General features: G+C 44.9%; 1 long non-coding RNA gene across 1 annotated transcript in view; it reads left to right on the top strand.

The window, feature by feature from the left end:
• The window catches only part of LOC132533916 (uncharacterized), a 348,313-nt gene that overhangs the window by 229,453 nt on the left and 96,835 nt on the right, over positions 1–22,025 (top strand). The window lies entirely within an intron of this gene.

The following is a 22,025-nucleotide window of genomic DNA, read 5'->3' as shown; positions in this document are numbered from 1 at the left end:
GGGCTGAACGAGGCCCCGGGCTGGGCAGAACAGGCCTCTCTAGTGGTGTGGATGAAGCTTTCTATAATGCTTCTCTTCCACTGCCCACCCATCCGTTCCCCGCCATCCCTCCCCACTGCCCTTGTCCCTGGCGTTTGCAAGCCTGAAGAGAAGGTCAGGAAGAAGTAAGCACCATAAGTGAGGTGGTGCTAAGGAGTTCAGCTTCCCGAGTCCAGGCAGCAACGGCACAGAGGAGACGTCATGAGACTGGGGGTCAGACAGACCTGACTCCATTTTCCACCTTTGTCTCTTTAAGGCTGCGTGACCTTCAGCAAACTGCTATAGCTCCCTGAGCCTGCCTTCTCCTCAATACACACCCCCTACACACACACACACACACACACACACACACACACACACCCGAGGCCTTTGCTGCAGGTACACTGCAGCGCAGCTCTTCCCCGGGCCCAGGTCTGTACATCCTTACCCTCCCCCGGGAAGCTTCCCACAGACCTGCTTTCAGAGGATGCTCCCAGAAGAACTGACCTAAACAGCTCTTGTTTATTCCGTCAGGTCACTGACCTGGATTCCAGGCACTGACCCTGCAAACAAGTGTGTCCTGATCCCAGCTCAGTCTGGTGCCTTGCACATCATCATCTCCCCGACTCTCTCCCTCAGTTGGGTCCAGGGCCCTGGCCCTGGGAGAGGGAAGCAGGCAAGTCCAACCCCTTCACTGCACAGGTATGAAAGCGAGCCCAGGGGTGGAGAGGGGTGGGGCGACAGGACCTATCTAAGGCCATGTTGCAGGTAATCAGTCACCCGACTGCCTCCTCCTCCTCTGTGGCTCACACTGTTTCTGCAGTGATGCGTGAATTTCACTTGGGCAGACTGAATCCAGTCCGAATGCTTTGGAACTCCTGTCCCTGCCTCTCTGGTTTTTATTTCAGTTCTCCAACCTTCCTGTCACCATGGATACTATGTGCTATTTTCCCCTCAGACGCCACGCTTTGAAAAATCCTACTACCATATACACTTGCCTTGGAGATAATAATAATTTATTTTCCGTTTTATTCATCAAAGCCATATATAACTGCCAATCAGATCTGATCGGAAAGGGATTGTTGCAGTTGGTATAAATATTTACTTGATCTAAAGTGAAGCTTGTAGCTGCATTTAATCATCTGGGGGAAAAGGATAACGGTTATAGAGAGAACGGTGTGGTTCCTAGGAGCAGGAGCTTTAAATGGTTGAACAGAGTACATAGACGTCTGCAGTGGGTGAATTAGAGGGTGGAAGCCCACCTCACAGCACAGAGCTCCCTGCGCCCTCAGCTAGAAGGTACCTAGAGGCAACAGCTCCTGCAGCCAGGCACAGAGGCCCTAACCCCATGGAAGACTTGGGGGCGGGTCACCTGTCATCCCATAGAAGGAAGAAGTAGTCAGGGCTCCCTGCCCTTCCCATAGTCCCTGCTCCCTTCTTTTGGTTCTTGAAGCCCATAGACGTAGAAGGAGGCCAGGAAAAGCAGCACAGTCTGAACTGTGATGACCGATTCATCCATATTGCCAGCTAAGCCCCTAGTAGCTCTTACACTAGACAGTGTGGGGGGTGGTGAGTTCTAAGACGGGCTGGGCGTAGAGCAGCTCCTCCAGCCCTGTGTCTGTCAGTGTGACCTGTCCAGGCGTGATGAAGGTTGGGTGGCCAGGTCAGCTTCCGACACATCTACCGAGCAAACCCACCATCTCTAGCCTGGAAGGGCTGACGTCACAGAGCTGCCTCCACTGGAGAGTTGGGCCTGGCTGTTAGGTAGAGACAGGGCTTTCCAAACTGTCAGGCTTTTGTGGGGAGGCCTCTCTCTGGCACAGATCCCCTGGTGTGTCTGCCCTGTTGTGCACCAGGAGCGGGTGCTTAGGAAAATGTGATCTGAGGCCGCCGGGTGGGGCCTTTTGGGGCTTGTCGCAACATAAGACGACCGTGTTTAGGAACCATCTGTTTATTGAACAGCAAAGCAGGGTTCTTAAGGGGTCGTAGGAGGAAGGAACATGTATATTCCCTATATGGTCGCAGAGGCAAGGGGTTCAGGGAGGGTCAGAATCGGTTAAAGGAACGAGGAGGCAGGGTTATGAGTAACCAGCAGCCAGAGGGGGATCCTGAGGGCAGAGAGAAGATGGATCAGGTAGGATCAAAGGAACAGAAGGGATGGGGAAGGAGGGAGGGGGCCTTAGTTACTGTTTGACAGAGCAGAACAATGATATATAGATAACAAGGAAAGAGGGGTCCTTGTGAGGCAGGGAGACTAGTAGGCGGGGCAGATCCTGGAGGCCCTGTCCTTCCTTGCTCACCCTCTTAGTAGAGAGAGACTGGTAGGATGGTTGTGCCCCTCAGGCACCCATCTTTCAGTGGGGGGGGGGGTCCCACCATGCTCTACCGTATCCTCACAATTCCCTACACCAAACCACACCAGGTTATTCTCCAGGCTCTGGAGAGTACTCTCAGAGGGGACTTGGTTTCCAGGTCTCAGGGCAGTGTGAGAATTTATCTAGGTTGTGCCACAACGAGGGGCAGAAAAAGCAGCCTACAGAGACAGAGAACGTAGAGGTGCCCAGGGAGTCCGGCTCTGGGTCTGCTCGACACCGTGTGGAGGCCCCCACCAGCACGGCCTGTGCAGACGCGTCTCTGCTCCACCACAGCCACCGAGACCCCATGGCATCTCGCAGACTGCCTGGGCAGCAGGAGGAGCTCTTGGTCCTTGCAGGAAGGAGGTCACTGCCCATGGCGCCCATTTCTCTCTCTCTAGTGGGGTGAGATGCAGTGGGCAGTGACTCTCCCCCAGGGACCCTGTGTGGGGGCTGCACAGACCTGTGCTGAAAGCCAGGTGATGAGATTCTCTGACAGAAATGTGGACTACAGCAGACCTCCATTGCCCTCCTGCTGAGCTATACTTATTATAGAAGTACATATTTTAAAAATATATGTATTTCCATTATGTCGTCTTCATTAAAATTATATATATACATATATATCATCTATCAAGAATTAAATGGAAACAGCCTAAATATTAAATATTTTGCTTTCATCATAGGGACTGGGCACTGGAGAAACTCAATAAAAATTCAGATTAAGATGAAACTTCTTTGAGACAAATTATTAAGAGCACATAAAAAGATAAAAAAAACATGTAAAAAAAATCCTTACCTTTTAACACATGCCACAGAGAAGCATAAGTTTATTTCTAGATAAGCTGTTCTGGGATGGCCAGTTGTTTAAAGAGTGTTATAAGACAAAAAGCATAAATAACTAAAAAGTGATAGTAGAGATAAAACAAACCAGAAAAAGGGCTGACCCAAGAGCAGCGTTCAAGGAGTCTTCAGACTGAACTTATTACCAGCATTTTCCTGGCAACTTTAAATGAGGTCAGGCTCCAGTGGGCTCAGAGACTTGGCTGTGCAGAGACATCAATACATATCCAGCTGTGAAACTTGTGCTTTTGCACCTCTAATTGTGTGGATTTCTTCCAGCCCCAAAGGCAGTTGTTCAAATGTCTCTTTGACTTCTTAACCCATCCTGATTTCCAGAACTCAGGCTCTGCCTTTCTCTTCATGCCTAGAGCTTGAAATGGACGTCAACATATTCTTCTTTTCTTTAAACTCCTTAAAAAAAAAAAAAAAAACAACCTGCTCCCTGGCAAGCAGCAGGTCTCTGCCTGCTTTCAAACCAGTCTGCAGGGCCCAGGGAGGGGAGGGAGGAGCAGGGAGGATGGCCACCTTTCACCCCTGCAAGAGGAAGAACTTTAGTGCCCTCGTTAGGGGCCAGTGGGGCTGCGATCAGAGAACCTCAAAGCAAGGAACCTTGTCTTGAGCTCTCGAATCTTCTAACAGCTGAAGCTGCAGCAGGCATTAAAGTCACACAGAGACAGCACCTTCCTCCTCTTAAAAATTCCCAAGATTGTTTCCTAAACTTTTCCATGTATAACTCTCCTGGCTGCCTGAGGTGTCCTTAGGCGACTCCCCAAGCCGTCTTTGCTCACCGTGCTTTTCTGTGAATGTGTACTACCGACTGACAGCAGTCTCACTGCCTAGGCCACAGCTGACTGGACACGAGGGAAGCCAAGTGGTATTGGCATAGCCCTCAGGTCATTGGAAACCTGTGTGTTAGTAATAAAGCAACTCAGCCAAGGCCTGACTTGTAGACAGAGTCACTGCAAAGTACCCACGGTGAAGTAGACTTTGCTTGAGTTCAGGTTGCCTCCTGGGCGGTCAGTGGGCTCTGAGTGCGTACAGAGTGAGGTTAGTGACACCCCTGCCGCCCAATGGTACTTATTCCTATTGTTGTTGTGACAAGTTAGTATGAGTTCAGTAATTTACAAAAGCAAATTTATTCCACAGTTCTGAAAGTCAAAAATCTAAAGTCAAATGCTTATGAGTTATTGTTTCAGCTTCAGTAAATAATCTGTTTTCTTGCAGTACATTTATTTATTTATTTATTTATTCATCTGTTCTTTAGCTCCCAGGGACTGCCTGCACTCCTTGACTGTGGCCTCTTCAAATTTCCTATTTCTGTTGTGAAATCTTCAGTGTCTTCTGCCCTTCCGACCTCCCTATTAGAAGGACTCTAATGATTATATTGGGCCCAACATAATTTTCTTATCTTAAGTTTCTTTACTTAATCCTTTGATTTACTTGATCAAAAGAATTGCAAGTCCTTTTGCTGTAAAAGTTAACACTTACCCCCTTCCAGGGATTAGTATGTAAACACCTTTGGGAGACTCTTACCCAGTCTACCTTAATGGTGATCATCTATACAATTCAGTGCTAACTAGGGCTTCTAAATGTACTCTGCCTATTCAAATTGAACTCTAAACAATTTGTGTGAAAGGTGGGAATATAGCATAGTGGTTATGAGGTCTCAAATTCAATCCCCCACACAACCAGTGCTTTGGCAAAAAAAAAAAAAAAGGATAAAATTATATCACAAGGACTATAATCAGTCAGCTGATTAACATTTTAGAGTCAAAGTGATTAGAGTCAGGACAAAATGAGCACCTTCCCTGGTGACTTACCACGATGGTGCCAGTTGTCCTTTTTGATCGTGAGGGGGGATCAAGTGGAAATTGTTGGAGATTATGTGGCCTGGGATAAACTGAGATCTCAGATGTTCTCAGCTCTGGCCCCACTGGAACTGGAACTGGAACTGGAACGCGCTTCCCTAGTCTGAGTCTCTTGGAGTCTTTACAGGCAACCTCATTTCTGCTCTTGAGTCAGAGGGACCTTTCCAAATAGTCTTTTTCATGACACCCACCCCTTTTAGGTGTCTATGTAACTCTTTTTTTTTCCTACTTTTTTTATTAGATAGGCCAGAGAGAAATTGAGAGAGAAAGGGGAGACAGAGAGGGAGAGAGAAAGAGAGACACCTGCAGACCTGTTTCACCACTTGTGAAGCATCCCCCGTACAGGTGGGGAGTGAGGGCTTGAACCTGGGTCCCTACACTTGGTAATACGTATGTTTAACCTGGTGTGCCACTGCCAGCCCCCCATGTCTACATAACTCTTTAAACCCAAGATCCCTCATCTGGGATGAGTCTTTGGGGAATGTCAAAACAAAGAGGAGCAAGAGGAGGAGGAGCAGGAGGAGGAGGGGGAGGAACAGGATGAGAAGGAGGACTATTCCCTTCTGTGATTCTCTTATATCCCGGCACTTTAGCTTCTAGGCCTTGCTGGTCCTCACTTCAGGTGACTACAACGGTTGATGTTCTGAGGGCAGGCTCAGGTTCTCCAGCCCAGCTCAGGAGAAGGGTTGGTGACTATTTCCTTAGGGTTGAATTGCTGAGAACAGAACCACTCTCACATCTCTCCCCTCACCAAGCTAAAATTCATAGGGCTCTCAGTTTTCTTGTGCTGAACTCATCTCTCAGTGTCCTGTGCCCAGCCCTCCCCCAGAGTGGCCAGTCCCTTCTTTGCTTCTGGACATTATTTAGCCTGGGCTGTAATGTGATTAAGCCTTCACTCAGAACCACATTTATTAATAAAGTCCCTTCTGATATCTGAACTACCACCCCCAGACCAAGTACTGGAACCTGTCCCAGCCATTCCTGAATTCACATGCCATGTAGTTCACAGCCTGCTCTTACCAGCCTCATGCTGGGTTCCTCACAGGAATACCTTGTTCTGCAAGATCAGGGTTTTGCCTCGACTCCTACCAGTAATTCTGAGTGAGAATCCCACTGTCCTGTTCTCCTTGCCATTCCCAGGGAAAACCCCTGGGGACCTCAGATTTATGGACAAACGACCTGCTTTTTGTCTGTCAACATGCACTGTGTGAGACAAAGGATTCAGTGGGTCTCTGCTGCCTCCAGTTTCTTGGTCGTCAGGGAAAACCTGAATCTTCTGAGGAGCTGGCTGGTGATTTAATTTTCCCTATTTTTCCACCTCTAGAGAAATGGCCAAATTAATAGGAAGCTAGACCTCTCAACTGCTGCAGCCTGTGAGCATTTTCACTGGGAATGTGGGTTCACAGGCTCAGCCAGGTCTCAACTGGTGTCCTTGAGAGCTTGTTTGGAGGTTGTAGCAGGGGAGCGCAGCTACTCCGATACCCTCAATACCCTCGACGGAACACCTGCCTGTCCGTCTCTATTCTGGGAAGGCCGTCCTCTTCGACCAAGCGCGCAGCTTTGGGAGGGACACACATGGAGCGGTGAGAGAGGAAGGGGACACCCGCCTAGCCAGCCAGATCAGCGGAATCAACCCTGGAGATCTATGGGGTGACAGATGTCATGGCCATATCACCCTCACATCCTCAACTAGTATCCTACGATACAGGACCAGCTGGAGTACGGAGACAAATTACACACACACACACACACACACACACACACACACACACACACACTTGTAGCTTGACCATAAGCCGCACTGCAGGGAATTCCTGCTGAGAGCTCCAGTCTGCTTTCAGATCACCTACCACAGCCTGTGCGACGGCCTGCCATCCTCCTCCCCTGTGGCTCTCCCTGCTGCATAACTAGCACTGGTTTGCACCTGATTCTTGGGCTGCCGGCATATGGATAGAGCACCCCTAAGGAGCAATATTTTTACAGCTCTGACCTTGATATGAAGCCTGAGCTGGGGCTGAGTCTGCAGCGTTTGCCACCGCTGTCCGGCCTGGGCACACTGCAGCTTGAGAGCACTGACAACCTTTTTCAGAGCGAGTTTAGTGGAACACATCTAGGAAAATGTTATTCCAGTGTAGGATTTATCACATTATACTGCCATGATTCATTTGCATGTCTGCCTTCCTCCCCGGGCTGCGATTCCCTAAAGGGCAGGAAACGCATCTTATTATTCTTCATTCTTATCATCAGCACCTCGCCCCTGCTGCTGGGTGCCATTGCCTCCCTGAACCACTTTCGTCAAAGTTGCCAACAACTTCCATCTCCGTTCTCATGTTCAAACTCCTGATAACCTTTAACTCAGTTTCCCTCTTTTTCCTTCATCGAACACTGTTTCCTCTGGCTTTCTTCCACAATCCTAGGAACTCCTCTATAGTCCCCTCTCCCTGCCTGCTACCTACCTACACGTTGAAAACTCCAGGGCCGCACACTCGGACAACTTCTCTGGCCCAGTCACATTCCCTGGGGCCTCAAGCAGAATATAAAGACTTTCTATACGCTAATGATCGGCAGGCTTTCGCCTGTGGACGTGACCCTTCTCTGGTGTTTAGGGTTCATGTCCAGCGTCTTACTGGCTGCTTCATCATAGACATGAATGTTTAACACATCCCAAACAGAACTTCTGATTTCACACAGTCAACCTGTCCATTTGCCTATTAGTAATGAAGTGATCCCAATCTCATAGCTGCTCATATCTGATCTCCCCAGATCATCCTATTCCTCTACTTTCCCTCTCAGTCCATCAGGGTATGCTGCCAGTGCTAGCTTTTTGGCATTTTGGATTCTTGTTTGGCAAAGATTCATTCTCTTTCCGTCACTCTGAATGTTGGCACACATTCACTCATTCCCCCCAATCAATATTGACTTAATCAATCTATCTAAGACCATTAGGATGGTGTGTGATGTGTTCAGAGTTGAGAACTTGTGTCTGAAGAGTATGGTTTGCACCGGCATCCCGTGTGGCTTACCAGCAGACTACTTCTTAGCTCCGACTTTCTCCCTTCCTTCCTCCCTTTCCTTCCTTTATTCCTTCCTTCCTTTCCTTTCCTTCCTTGAACAACATGCCTCAGCTCTGGCTTATAGTGGCATTGGGAGTTGGGCCTGGGGACTTTTCATCATTGGTAGCTTGATATTTAGAAATAGATGAGGACCTTGTATATATTCTTCCTGTGCCCACCAGCATGCTGCTCTGCTGTGCCTGGAGAGGGCGAAATGCTGGGTGTAGTGAACCCCCTCTACCCACCAGCCTGTGGTGTCTTGCTCTGCAGGGCGTTTCCCATTTTCCTGACAACTGTGGAGCAGCTCTGGCTTAGGATTTCTCCTGGACTATTGTCATGATCTCTAAACTGATGTCCTTTCTTCTGTGCCTGCTATTCTACAACAAATCTTAATCTCAAGTGCTGAATGACGCTTTGGTCATCAACCATGCAGTTTCAATATAGATGAATATCATATTCAATTTAAGACTAATTTACTCTATTCTTGAGGATGGAATTCCACCTGTTTGATTTGTCGCTCTTAACATTTTGTGGCGATATGTTTGTGGGCAGGTTCTCTTCACTGCTCTTAGAATATTGGTAGCCTTCTCTGTTCACTCTTCCAGATAAGCCTTAGGATCATCTTGTGAGGATCTAAAATACCTTTAACATTACAAATGCATTTGGAGAAATAAACACTTTATTCTACCGAGTTGTTCTACCTAAAAGATGGCTACATCTACATATAAGCCATCCTCTTCTACGTCCTCCATAAAATTTCTGAGTTTCATTCTGTAAGCCCTCTGTTTTCGTTGTCAAGTCTGCTTGTAGGTACTTACATCTACTTTGTGTGAGATTGTTTTTTTTACTTTTTTTTTTGCATACTTTAAGTGATTATGATTGGTATGTAGAAAAGTGACTGGTTTTGCATGTTTATTTAGTAGCAAATCATTTTATGAAATTCTCATTATTTTCAAGAAGTTCTCTTAGTTTTTTAGGTGTAAAATTAGATTGACTACAAATTATTTTCTCCTCCTCTCTAATAATGATAGCTTTTACTAATGGTTAGCATCTCATTATGCCAACTAGAACTAGTATTCTGGAAAATCTTACATTCACTTACTGTATGTCCTAAAGCTAATTCAAAATGAATGATAGACTCAAATGTAAGAGTTAGAACTATGAAACTTTTCAAAGAAAACACAGGAAGAAAAAAAAAAACCTATGTATTTGGCTTGAACATTGATTTCTTAGGATACAAAAACATGAATCATAAAAGAGAAAAATAAAAAATAAAAAAAATATATAAAAAAAGAGAAAAATAATATATTGAATGTCATCAAAATTGTACTTTTGCTTTTAAAAAGATACTGTCAAGAAAATAAAAAAGTTAAGCCAGACTGAGGGAAAATATTGGCAACATACAAATATGATTTAAAATAAAACATTGTATTCAGAATATATAAAGAACCCACACAATTGAATAATAATAGGACAAACAACTTAATAAATTAAAGAATGAATGGTTGAGAAACTTATACTTCAGCAGAAAAGATTTATTAGTGGCAAAATCACTGCTTAAAAGATGTTCAGTATAGGGAGTCGGGCGGTGGCGCAGCGGGTTAAGCGCACGTGGCGCAAAGCGCAGGGACCGGCGTAAGGATCCCGGTTCGAGCCCCCAGCTCCCCACCTGCAGGGGAGTCGCTTCACAGGCGGTGAAGCAGGTCTGCAGGTGTCTATCTTTCTCTCCCCTCTCTCTCTGTCTTCCCCTCCTCTCTCCATTTCTCTCTGTCCTATCCAACAACAAAGCAACGTCAACAATGGCAATAATAACTGCAACGAGGCAGCAACAACTAGGGCAACAAAAAGGGGGAAAAGTGGCCTCCAGGAGCGGTGGATTCATGGTGCAGGCACCGAGCCCAGCAATAACCCTGGAGGAAAAAAAAAAAAAGATGTTCAGTATCATCATCTGTTAAAGTAAATATTGAAACCAAACCAGTATACAGTCAGTAGACACTCAAGGGGAAACTAGCAAAGCCAAGTCTGCGAGTACTCAGAGCAACTGCCACGGTCATAGAATGTTAGTCGGTGGGAATGGAACGAACGGCACAAGACACTTTGGGAAGCAGTTTGGCAGTTTCTTTTCTTTCCTGTTAACTTAAAAAAAAATTGTTTGTATTTATTTATTGGATAGAGACAGCCAGAAATCAGGAGGGTAGTGGGAGAGAGAGAATGGGAGAGAGACCCCTGCTTCACCACTCGCAAAGCTTTCCACCTGCAGGCGGGGACTGGGGGCTCTAACCTGGGTCCTTGTGTGTTGTGACGCATGCTGTGCTCAACCAGGTGTGCCACCCCTGGCCCCGGCAGTTTCTTATAAAGTTAAACACTTAATTTCACCCAGCATTCCTATTCTTACTTATCCAGTAAAAATGCACAGGCATGAGCACAACAGTTTATGCAAGTGTTTCTTTTCCAAAACTTGTATGTATTAATTAACGAGAGAGATGGGAGAAGAGAAAGAACCAGAGCATCACTTGGGTACATGTGCTCTTGGGGACTGAACCCTAGACCTCATGCTTGAGAGTACAACATTTTATCAACTGTGCCAATGCCTAGACTGCCTGGTTTGTTTGTGTTTTTTATTGTCACCAGGAGTAAAATGGAAGGAACCTTATGACTCTCTAGAATGCAGAAATGGGGGAATTTCATTCACGCAGGGAAAGCTTCAGATGAGAAGTGCCTTTCTACTGAAAACACCCCACAACTGTCCACATGGGCCGTCTATTCTTAGTATTTTATAGAATGTTCCCTTTAGGATTCCTTGTTGAATCTTCATAAATAATTTTTCTGCCCTTATTGAATTAATCATATGATTTCTTTTCTTATGTCCCATTGATGTGTTCTATAAACTGATTTACTAATATGAAGACACCTTTGCATTCCTTAGGTAAACCCTACTTGCTTATGGTAAAGTATTCTCTTAATATACCATTGGATTCAATTTACTGGCGCGTTGTCTAGAATTTTCATGAGTGAGACTGCTCTCGTTCCCTTCTATTTTATTCTGTATCTTTGTCAGCTTCAATGACATTCTGGACTCTTCTCATACCCCCTGAGTTTGAATTTGAGGCCAGAAATTTTATTAATAAACCAGTTTTTTTTTTTCTATAACCCACATGACTCATTGAGTGTTAGGAAATTATAGGGGTAGACACAGATCTGATGAGAAATTCCAGATGCCTGATGCACTCCTTAAATTACTCTTGGACACTGATTGAAGGCCAGCCATATGCCAGATGCTGAATCATTTAACCTGACACTTAAATAAGCGTCTCCTCTGTGGGGAGAATTTAAATGACACAGAGAGTCATCTGGAAACACAGAGTGTGAGACCTGACAAATCAGCTCACCTACCTGTATTTCATAGGAGGGGGTGAAAGCCCAAGGAAGGTACATACTTAGGGCTTCCTGACTCTTTATCCCTTGCTTTTTCTTTTTAAAATATTTATTTAATCATTTATTATTGTAACCAGGGTTATCGCTGGGGCTTGGTGCCAGCACTATGAATCTGCTACTCCTGGCAGCCATTTCCTCTTCCTCTTTTTCCCCCTTTCTATTTTATTTGATAGGACAAAAGGAAATTGAGAGAGGATGGTTGGTAGGAAGAGAGAAGATAGATACCTGCAGACCAGCTTCACCACTCAGGAAGTGGCCCTTCTTCAGATGGGAAGTGGGGCCTTGAACCAGGGCCCTTGCATATGATAGCATGTGCTCTCAGTTGGATGTGCCGCTGCCCACCCTAGACACCTTGCTCTTTCAAAGACTCAACTTCATGGACAAAGTAGCCCCAAGCCAGGTGAAAATGTCCTAGGATTCCTCCTGCGACACCTTTCTCTGTCTGAGAGCACAAATACAGAGACAACTAAGGCCCAAGGTGACATACTACAGTGGAGCAAGCATCTGTTGGAAACACCTATTTTTGCTGATAGAAATGGTGTCTTTTGCTTTTGCTTGTAGAGACAGTAAGTTATAAACACTCTATTTTTCTTCTGGAGCAGTGTTTAGCAGAAAGAAGTTTTTGAATAATTGCCAGGAAATTTCTTTGTTATCCTTTCCAAGTTCTTTCAATTTGGAGGAAAAACTTAGTTATCTCTCTCCTGGGCTGTTTGCAGTCTGGCATCTCTGGCAGCCAGAGATTGGAATCCTGGCTCAACCTCATACAACAATCTCCCAGCAATTCAGCTCTCATTCCTGGTTGAGGAAGGTATCACCGTCTTACATGTTCGTGCCGTATCTAGGAGCTTGGCTGTGCTCTCTGGGCCTGTCTCTATTGCCTTGTTCCACGGCAAAGGTATTTGTATTCCCTTTCCTCAAGCACTGCGACTTTTGTCCCTGTCCTCAACTCTGTAACTACAGGAATCTGTTCTTCATTACTTTTAGGACACAGAACAGCCCAGGGCCAAGGCTGTTCCTAGCAGAGTTCTGCAGGTAGTTCTGAGCTCATGGCAACCCTGGCCTGGGGGGGAGGGCAAAGTGTCATGGGGGCAGGAGGGTCCTAAGGTGGCACTTCTGGAGATGTTCCGTGGCATCAGCAGACAGGGCTTTGTATTTGCCTCAGTTGTCATCAATTCACTGACCTCATGTTTCCTAGAACTGAGGCCAGTGTGGTGGCAGGTCCTCTGTGAGGGAGAGAGCCCACTACATGCTCACTATAAATTGTCCAAAGTCACACAGTTAAAAGAAGGAGCAGTGGCTTTTGTCTCTTCTCTGAGTCTTGGCTTCCTTACTGGTGCAGTGGAAACCCTTCTACAATGCAGATCTCCCTGCCCTAGTGAACCACAGGTCCTACATGGGCAGCCCTGACTCAACAGGCAGTAAATAGCAGAGGTGGGGAAAGATATGGTGGCCTGGAGGGTCAGGAAGCTCTTTGAGGGGCTGACCTGGTTGCAGCAGCGTGAATTCTGGGTGCAAACCTAGGCTGGGGGCTGAGTGAAGCCCTGCAGGCCACAATGAGAATTTCATTTCATTTTATAAAAAAAGATTCACTTTCTAAAAGTAAACTCATGCCTGCATACCCTGAGCTCTCCCCCACTGAGCCATTCCTGGATTTGAAAATGTATTCCTTTATGAAAAAAATGATTTATTTATTTATTTATTTGTGTGTGTGTGTGTGTGTGTGTGAGAGAGAGAGAGAGAGAGAGAGAAAGGGAAAGGAGGAGGAGGGACAGGAGGGAAGGAAAACTAGATTATCATTCTGGCATATGGCAGGACCTCAGGTATCAGAGTTCAATATTTTGTCTATTGCTCTATTCCCTGATCCACAAGAAATTTAATTTTGGGAGTCAGGTGGTGGCAGGCCCAGTTAAGTGCATATATAACTATGCCCGAGTCTCAAGCCCCAGCTCCCACCTGCAGGGGAGTCGCTTCACAGGCCGTGAAGCAGGTCTGCAGGTGTCTGTCTTTCTCTCCCCCTCTCTGTCTCCCCTCTTCTCAATTTCTCTCTGTCCTATCCAGTATAATGGAAAGGATAAAAAGGGTAAAATAGTCTTCAAGAGTGGTGGATTTGTGGTAACAGTATTGGACCTCACCAGTAACCCTGGTGGCAATAAAAATAAAAAAAGAAAAATTATTATTTGTCTATGGTACTATAGGTAAGAAGACAGTGAAGAATTTTTTTAATTTTATTGATTTATTTAGAGGTTAATGGTTTACAGTACAGTTGTTGATAAGTGGGTACAATTTTATCTCCCTATGATAGGTGCTTGGAAAACACTCTCACCCATCAACTTAGCATTTTAAAATAGGAAACATACGGTCAGAATTATATTTTTAAAAAGACCATCCTGTTTATGGAACGGAGAACATATTGGCAGGGGGCAGGAGTAGATGTGAGGAGACAAATACAGAAACCACTGCAGACCTCTGAGGAAGGGTGCAGGCAACTTGAAGGCTGGGGGGGGGGGGGGTAGGGGCAGTGAAGAAGGAGAGAAGCAGGAGGAGGACTAGAGAGCCCTCTGAACAGTGACACTGACAGTGACTGGGGAGCCCTCTGAACAGTGACACTGACAGTGACTGGGGAGCCCTCTGAACAGTGACACTGACAGTGACTGGGGAGTCCTCTGAACAGTAGCACTGACAGTGACTGGGGAGTCCTCTGAACAGTAACACTGACAGTGACTGGGGAGCCCTCTGAACAGTAGCACTGACAGTGACTGGGGAGTCCTCTGAACAGTAGCACTGACAGTGACTGGGGAGCCCTCTGAACAGTGACACTGACAGTGACTGGGGAGTCCTCTGAACAGTGACACTGACAGTGACTGGGGAGTCCTCTGAACAGTAGCACTGACAGTGACTGGGGAGTCCTCTGAACAGTAGCATTGCCAGTGACTGGGGAGCCCTATGAACAGTAACACTGACAGTGACTGGGGAGTCCTCTGAACAGTAGCACTGGCAGTGACTGAGGATGGGGAGTGGGGTCTGCAGGAGAGTGAAGTTCCCACAGGCTGTCAAATTCTGGCTTGTACAATTCGATGGAGAGAATCCATTCACTGAGGTGGAAGATGTATGAATATACATAGATTCCACATTTGTCCACACTATTTTTTGTATGTGTGACTCTCAAATTCTAAGGATACTTATAATTTAAAATGCTTTACAAATGCTGCATCTAAGGAGGTGGTCTGGTGCCTCTGTGAAATGACAGAATCTTGCCCTGTCTGATAGTTCTGGACTCTTCACCATCACCAGATGTCCCTGAGTCTAAGTCTAGAGGCTGTCCCTAAGACTTCACCCTAACAGAGAAAAGGGGATGTGTCTTCAGCAGACCTCCTGAAGGCAGAATCTCACAACCCAAGCTTTCCAGATATGTACTTCTCCCTAGAATTCCACATTCTCAGCTCTCCCAGGGAAGCTGAGTCCGGGGCATACCCATGTGCCACTACTTACACTCCCACCACAGGCAGCAGGTGCGAAGCAGTTCAACCCCAAATCCCAGAGAAACCCTGAGGAATTCTACCTCCAGGCACTGCAGCTGGGAGGAGATTTGAAATACAGGATGAAGAAATAGTCAGTAAATGAATGGCTCTCTAAGTCATGAAGAGAATCATCTGGTCTCTACCAATACATGAAGTATTGGGGTCCCATCTAAAAGACTCTTCTCTGACACATGCCTGGTTGGTACAGTCCTCAAAGGCAAGGGGTCTATTGAATCAGGATCATTGACCCAGTTGCACTTTCTGGGACCCAGTCACTAGCTCCTTCAGCTGTTGGGAGTGATGCCTGTGGGGGACTCGTAGCTGAGCCAAAAATTTCCTTTTGGTTCTTTGCTGCTGTCTTGAGACAACATGCCCTTACCCAGGCAACACTGTCTAGTCCCAGATAGCTGAGAAGGCCACCCCAGCTGGAGAGCAGCATATAGTTTGAGTTTTTGTGATGGTCTCTCTTCAATTCAGCTTCTCTCTCTTTTTTTAAAAATTTATTTTTAAATCTTTATTGGTTAGAGACAGCCAGAAAATGAGAGAGAAAGGAGTGATAGAGAGGTAGAAAGACAGAGAGACACCTTCAGCTCTGCTTCACCATTTACAAAGCTTTCCCTTTGCAGGTGGGGACAAGGGACTCAACCCAGGTCATTGCACTTTGTAACATGTGCATCAAACTAGATGTGCCATCATCCAGCCCCTCACCTCAGCTTATCTATCAGTTCTGTTTTGCTTCTTTCACTCAGAGAACCTACAGTTAATTCCTTTATCTCTCTCATGTGTATATAATAATACATAGGCATCCTAGACCTTTTTATTTTAAATTTATTTATTTATTCCCTTTTGTTGCCCTTGTTGTTTTATTGTTGTAGTTATTATTGTTGTTGTTATTGATGTCATTGTTGTTGGATAGGACAGAGAGAAATGGAGAGAGGAGGGGAAGACAGAGAGGGGGAGAGAAAGATAGACATCTGCAGACCTGCTTCACCACCTGTGAAGCGACTCTCCTGCAGGTGGGGAGCCGGGGGCTTGAACCGGGATTCTTTTTTTTTTTTTTTTTATTTAAAATTTTTTTTATTTTTTTATTTTTTATTTATTCCCTTTTGTTGCCCTTGTTGTTTTATTGTTGTAGTTATTATTGTTGTTGTCATTGTTGGATAGGACAGAGAGAAATGGAGAGAGGAGGGGAAGACAGAGAGGAGGAGAGAAAGATAGACACCTGCAGACCTGCTTCACCGCCTGTGAAGCGACTCCCCTGCAGGTGGGGAGCCGGGTTTCGAACCGGGATCCTTATGCCGGTTCTTGTGCTTTGCGCCACCTGCGCTTAACCCGCTGCGCTACAGCCCGACTCCCGAACCGGGATTCTTATGCTGGTCCTTGAGCTTTGCTCCACCTGCACTTAACCCACTGCACTACCACCAGACTCCCATTCATCCTCGATTTTGCTAATTCTATTTTCTACCTCACTTACTCTGTCCCCTCTCTCCTCCGCTGTTTTCTGTAGCTCAACTATTTTGGTATCCTATTCAGATACTGCATTAGCTTGCTCAGCTAGTTGTGCTCTTAACTCAGCTATTTCAGCTTTCAGCTCTCTAATTACCTTCAGATGATTAATGTTTTCTCTCAGAGTTTTATTTGTTATTTCCCCATTTCTGATGATCTTACTTTCAGAAGCTTTCCTCACTCCTGTGACTAATGCCTCAGCTGGTGTTTGGATGTTGTACTCATTCTTGTGTGCTTCTGCCTTTTTGGGATTTTTATCTGGGATTTTTTCCTGGTTCATTTTCCCACTGTTTTTTTCTTGGCTTAACCATTATATCTGGTGTATTATGAAGTCCCTCCCTCGCTAATTTTTATTTCACTGATCACACACTAGGATTAGCTTGTGTCTTAAAAAGCTACTTAAAAGTTCATAGTTGTAAGTCTCAGCAGTTGTTTCAATGTTATCACTGTGGCTGAGGTGAGACACAGTGGCTTTTAAACAGAAAATTAAGAAGGAAGTAAGAGAACTAAAAAAGATGTTAAGAGATACTGAAAACAACAACAGAGACATATGGAATGACTTCAAAAGAAGTAATATATGCCTTATTGGCTTGCCAGAGCAAAAAAGAGAGGAAGGGAAGAAAGTATTCTTCAGGACATGATAGCTGAGAACTTCTCTAGTCTAGACAATATAAAGGACATAAAGGTTCAAGAATCCCAGAGAGTTCAAGACACATAAACTTTGGATAAAAATAAATAAGGATAAAGCAAGGATCATGAAAGCTACAAGAGTAATCAAAGGGTCAATTACAGAGGAAAACCTATAAGAGTAGCAGCAGACTTCTCCACACAGACTCTATAAAGACCAGAAAATAATGGCAAGATATATATTGAGTGTTCAATGAGAAAGGCTTTCATCCAAGACTACTGTATCCAGATAGACTGACATTCAGACTATATGGAAGCATAAAAACCTTTTCAGACAAGCAACAGTTGAAGGAGTCAACTATCACTAAGCCTGTCCTGAAAGAAGTTCTGAAAAGTCTCCTATAAACTATCACAATACAACATCATCATAAACATGCTATATAATGGAACACTCTAAAATTTTAGAATAATGACATTAAAATATCTTAAATCTATAATATCAATAAATGTCAATGGCCTGAATTCACCTATTAAAAGGCACAGTGTAGGTAGATGGATCAGAAAACACAACACAACCATGTGTTGTCTGCAGGAATCCCACCTAACTCAACAAGATAAACACAGACTCAAAGTAAAAGGATGAAAAAACCATCATACAAGTTAATGGACCACAGAAAAGGGCAGGAATAGCTATTCTGATATCTGACATGATAGACCTTAAAATGAATAAAATAAAAACAGATAGGGATGGACATAACTTAATGCTCAGAGGAGCAGTCAGTCAAGAGGAATTAACATTTATTAACATCTATGCACCCAATGAGAAGCCATCTAAATACATCAAACATCTACTGAAAGAGCTACAGCAATATATTAACAGCAACACAGTAATACAGCACCCCCCTCTTTCAGCTTGACAGATCATCTAGGCAGAGAATTAATAAAGAAACAAGGAAATTAAATGAAGAGATAGATAAACTAGAACATTTTAAGAGTACAATGGAATACACATTCTACTCAAGTCCACATGGGTCATTCTCCAGGATAGACCATATGTTAGGCCACAAAGACAGTGTCAACAAGTTCAAGAGCATTGAAATCATCCCAAGCATCTACTAAGACCTCAGTGGAATTAAATTAACACTTAACACCAAACAAAAAACTAGTAAAAGTCCCAAAATACGGAAACTCAGCAGTACACTGCTTAACAATTATTGGGTCAGTGAGGAAATTAAGGAAGAAATCAAAATGTTTTGGGGAACAAATGAAAATGAAGACACAAGCTATCAAAATATTTAGGACCCAGCTAAGGCAGTACTGAGAGAGAAGTTCATAGCCACACAATCACACATTAGGAAACAAAGAAGAAGAACAAAGGAACTCTAAAGCAACCAGAAGGACTAAAATAACTAAAATGAGGGCAGAAGTAAATAACGGTGAATATAAAAGAACCATACAAACGAAGCTAAATGTTGGTTCATCAAAAGAGTAAACAAAATTGGCAACTCCTTAGCCAGACTCACAAAAAAGAAAGAAAGAAAGAAAGAAAGAAAGAAAGAAAGGAAGGAAGGAAGGAAGGAAGGAAGAAAGAAAGAAAGAAAGAAAGAAAGAAAGAAAGAAAGAAAGAAAGAAAGAAAGAAAAAGGGGGGAGAAGACTCAAATAAATACACATTATACATATCCCACTAGTTCCACCTCATTGGTCCATCCCTACTGACATGGATACACATTCTATTTAGAGGAAGGTTGAAGCTACTTCAGGGCTAGCTAGAATACAGCCACTCCTCTACCAAGCTTTTAGATCAGTGGCAGACCGCACATATGATGACGGGCCCGACAGGGTGCACACGATGACCTAGTGCCGCAAGTGCAGCAGGCAGTACCATCCAGGTGAGCTGCACTCTGTGGAGAACTCGACAGAGCTGTGAAACACCTTCTCAGAACAACGCAAGACTATAGAAAAGGCATGGATGACAACGTCTGCTGTCTATTTTCTGAATATTTATTTATTTACTTATTTACTCATTGATGGGGAAGGAGGGAGCCCAACCATCACTCTGACACATGCAGTGCTGGACATTGAACTCAGGACATCATGCTGGAGTGTCCAACACTATGTCCACAGTGACATCTCCCAGACTGCAATATTTGCTGTTTAAAGAACAATAGGAGCAGTTTGAATGTCTTTCCTGGTCCCAGCATGTGGGATACCCCAGCCCAGAAAGGGATATGAATTTGACCCTAAGTCTGAAGCAGTGGGCCCGGACAGGCTGCTGTAGTATCTGATATGGAGGCCTGATGGTTAGAGCCTCGCCTGCGCAGCCACACTGGCACTGCTTCTGGATGTGTGCAGACGTGAGAAGACACAGCTCCTCCTGTAGTTTGTAGTTCTTGGCTATCCGATAACTTACCCCCCACTGACAGACGCAGCACTCCATGGGGCTGACTGATTCTGGGTGGGTTCAGGGCTGAGCTGAGACTTCTTCTTCTTCTTTTTTTTGAAGGATCTTGGCTTACCTAGGGGCATCTTTTTTCCAAATCATTTTTTTTTCTTTTCTCCTTTCTCAAGAGTTTTAGTGTCCACTCTCAGCGTATGACTGAATGTTGTTACCTGTCAGGGTTTCTTGGGTTGGGAGTGATTTACCCCACAAAGAAAGATGAAGGATGTAACTATCAAGAGGGAGGAACAGGAACAAAAAGTTTTCAACTGAGTCATAAGCAGAGATGAAAGAATTATAGCAACAAAAGGGAAGAATATTTATTATCCCATGTTTGAAAACATGATGGTCCCCGAGCAGAATTCTGAATTCAGAATTCTATAGTTCTCACACATATTTTATCTGCAAAGGTGGAAAAAACTGTGAAAAGAGAATGTGGAGACTCTCCAAAGCATAGCTTCACTTGGGTTCTGCTGTCTCTGCAAGACCCAATCTCAGGTCACTGCCTCCTTCTCACAGACCCTCTTTCCTATGCAGTGACCCCCCCCAGTGGGCCGCACTGCAGGTCTCTCAGGGGTATTGGCCCTGGGCACCAGAAATTTTTCTTTTTTCTATTTTACTCTCCCAGCTGCTACTTACTTGCAGACCTGGGTAGACTGACAACTGACTCTTCAAAATATGTTTGCATCTTGTTCCCTAGGCACTATGAATAATACCCTACATGGCAAAAATGATATTTGAACATGTGATTGCGGATCTTAAGATGGGGAGATCATGTTTGATTATTTAAATGGTCCCCAAGTGCTTCCTTGTAAGAGAGAAACAGAAGGAGACCTGCCACACAGAGAGGAGATGGCAAAGTGAAGATGAAAGAGAGGGAGGCTTGGAAATGCAGACCTTAAAGATTCCCTCTCTCTCTCTCTCTTAGTGATCTAATAATGATCAACAAGATTGTGAGATAAGAGAGGTACAGTTCCCACCACCAGAGTCCCATGTCCCATCCCCTCCATTGGAAGCTTCCCTATTCTTTATCCCTCTGAGAGGATGGACCAAAGATCTTTATGGGGAGCAGAAGGTGGGAGGCCTGGCATCTGTAATTGCTTCTCCTCTGGACATATGGGTGTTGGCAGGTCAATCCATATTCCCAACTTTTTCCTGTCTTTTCCTATTGGAGTAGGGCTCTGGGGAGGTGAGGTTCTAGGACTCAACAGTGAGGTCTGCCCAGGAAAGTCAGTTTGGCGTCACGGTAGCATCTGCAACTTGGTGGCTGAAAAGCATTAAGAAATAAAGCAGGACACATTGTTTAGTCATAAGGAACCCAAAGATAAGAATAGAGCAGGTAAGATTTGGGGTCTTCATGTTGGAAGAAGCTAGAAAGTCTATTTTCAGTGTATTCCAAGGGGTCCATGACTTTATTGATTTTTTTTTTTTCCTGAGCCCTACAGCTATCAGCTAACATGTATTATCTGGGGAGGTGGTGTCAGAGTTGGGGATGGGACTAGAAAGCTGGATCAGGGAAGAGAGTAGCTCCCAAATATGGGAAAAGTATATAAATACCACTAGCTACAAATCCCATCGATCTGACCTAGGGCCCATGTCTCTCCACACTCGGTATATGAGCCTGTGTGACCCTGCATCCCCGTGGGCCTGAGTTCACACCCATGGTCATAGCAAGGGGCATCCTAGGCTGCACGCATTTCAGGCATCTCTTCTTCACGTACACACATCTCTGCTGCCCACACTTCACCGGCAGATGTGGGCTGAGGACTCCTCTTTCTCCTGTTATCTCTGTAAAACACTTGCAGCAGATTTCTTGCTCATGAAAGATTTGTTAATTCTCAGTCAACTGCTTCTGAGCAGCCCCGCTCTGGTGGAGGGTCCAGTCTCAGTGTCTCTACCGACACCTTAATTCCAGGGCTGTGATACTGACTTTGGACTTTCAGTCTCTATAGCTGAGAGAATACATTTCTTTTCACATAGCAAGTTTGTGATTAATGGGTTACACGGTCATGAGAAGTCAATACACAGATCCTTACATGTTTTCGGTTAAAAAAAAAAAGCCTCTTTCCTTAACACTGCAGTGTTGGTGCCCTAGAGAGAGCTGGTGTGGTGGGAGTTTGGGTGCACAGGGCCTGGGCTTGTGGGCTGCTGGGAGGAAGGTGAGTTAGGAATCAGTCGAGGACTGATGTGTATGAAGAAGCAGGTGGTTGTGGGGTAAGACAGACTCACGCGTGTCTCCTGGCTTTCCTTCTGACCTTCTTTTTGATTTTAAGAATGTAATTTCCCCTTTTCCATTTCTGTTAGAAAGGAAAAATAATACACGCCACACTGGCGACTGGAAGTTTAATGAGATGAGAAGGCAAGT

This window comes from Erinaceus europaeus, chromosome 17 (assembly GCF_950295315.1).
Source record: "Erinaceus europaeus chromosome 17, mEriEur2.1, whole genome shotgun sequence".
In the NCBI taxonomy this organism is placed as follows: Eukaryota; Metazoa; Chordata; class Mammalia; order Eulipotyphla; family Erinaceidae; genus Erinaceus; species Erinaceus europaeus.
This window is presented reverse-complemented; position numbering and strand designations above follow the sequence as displayed.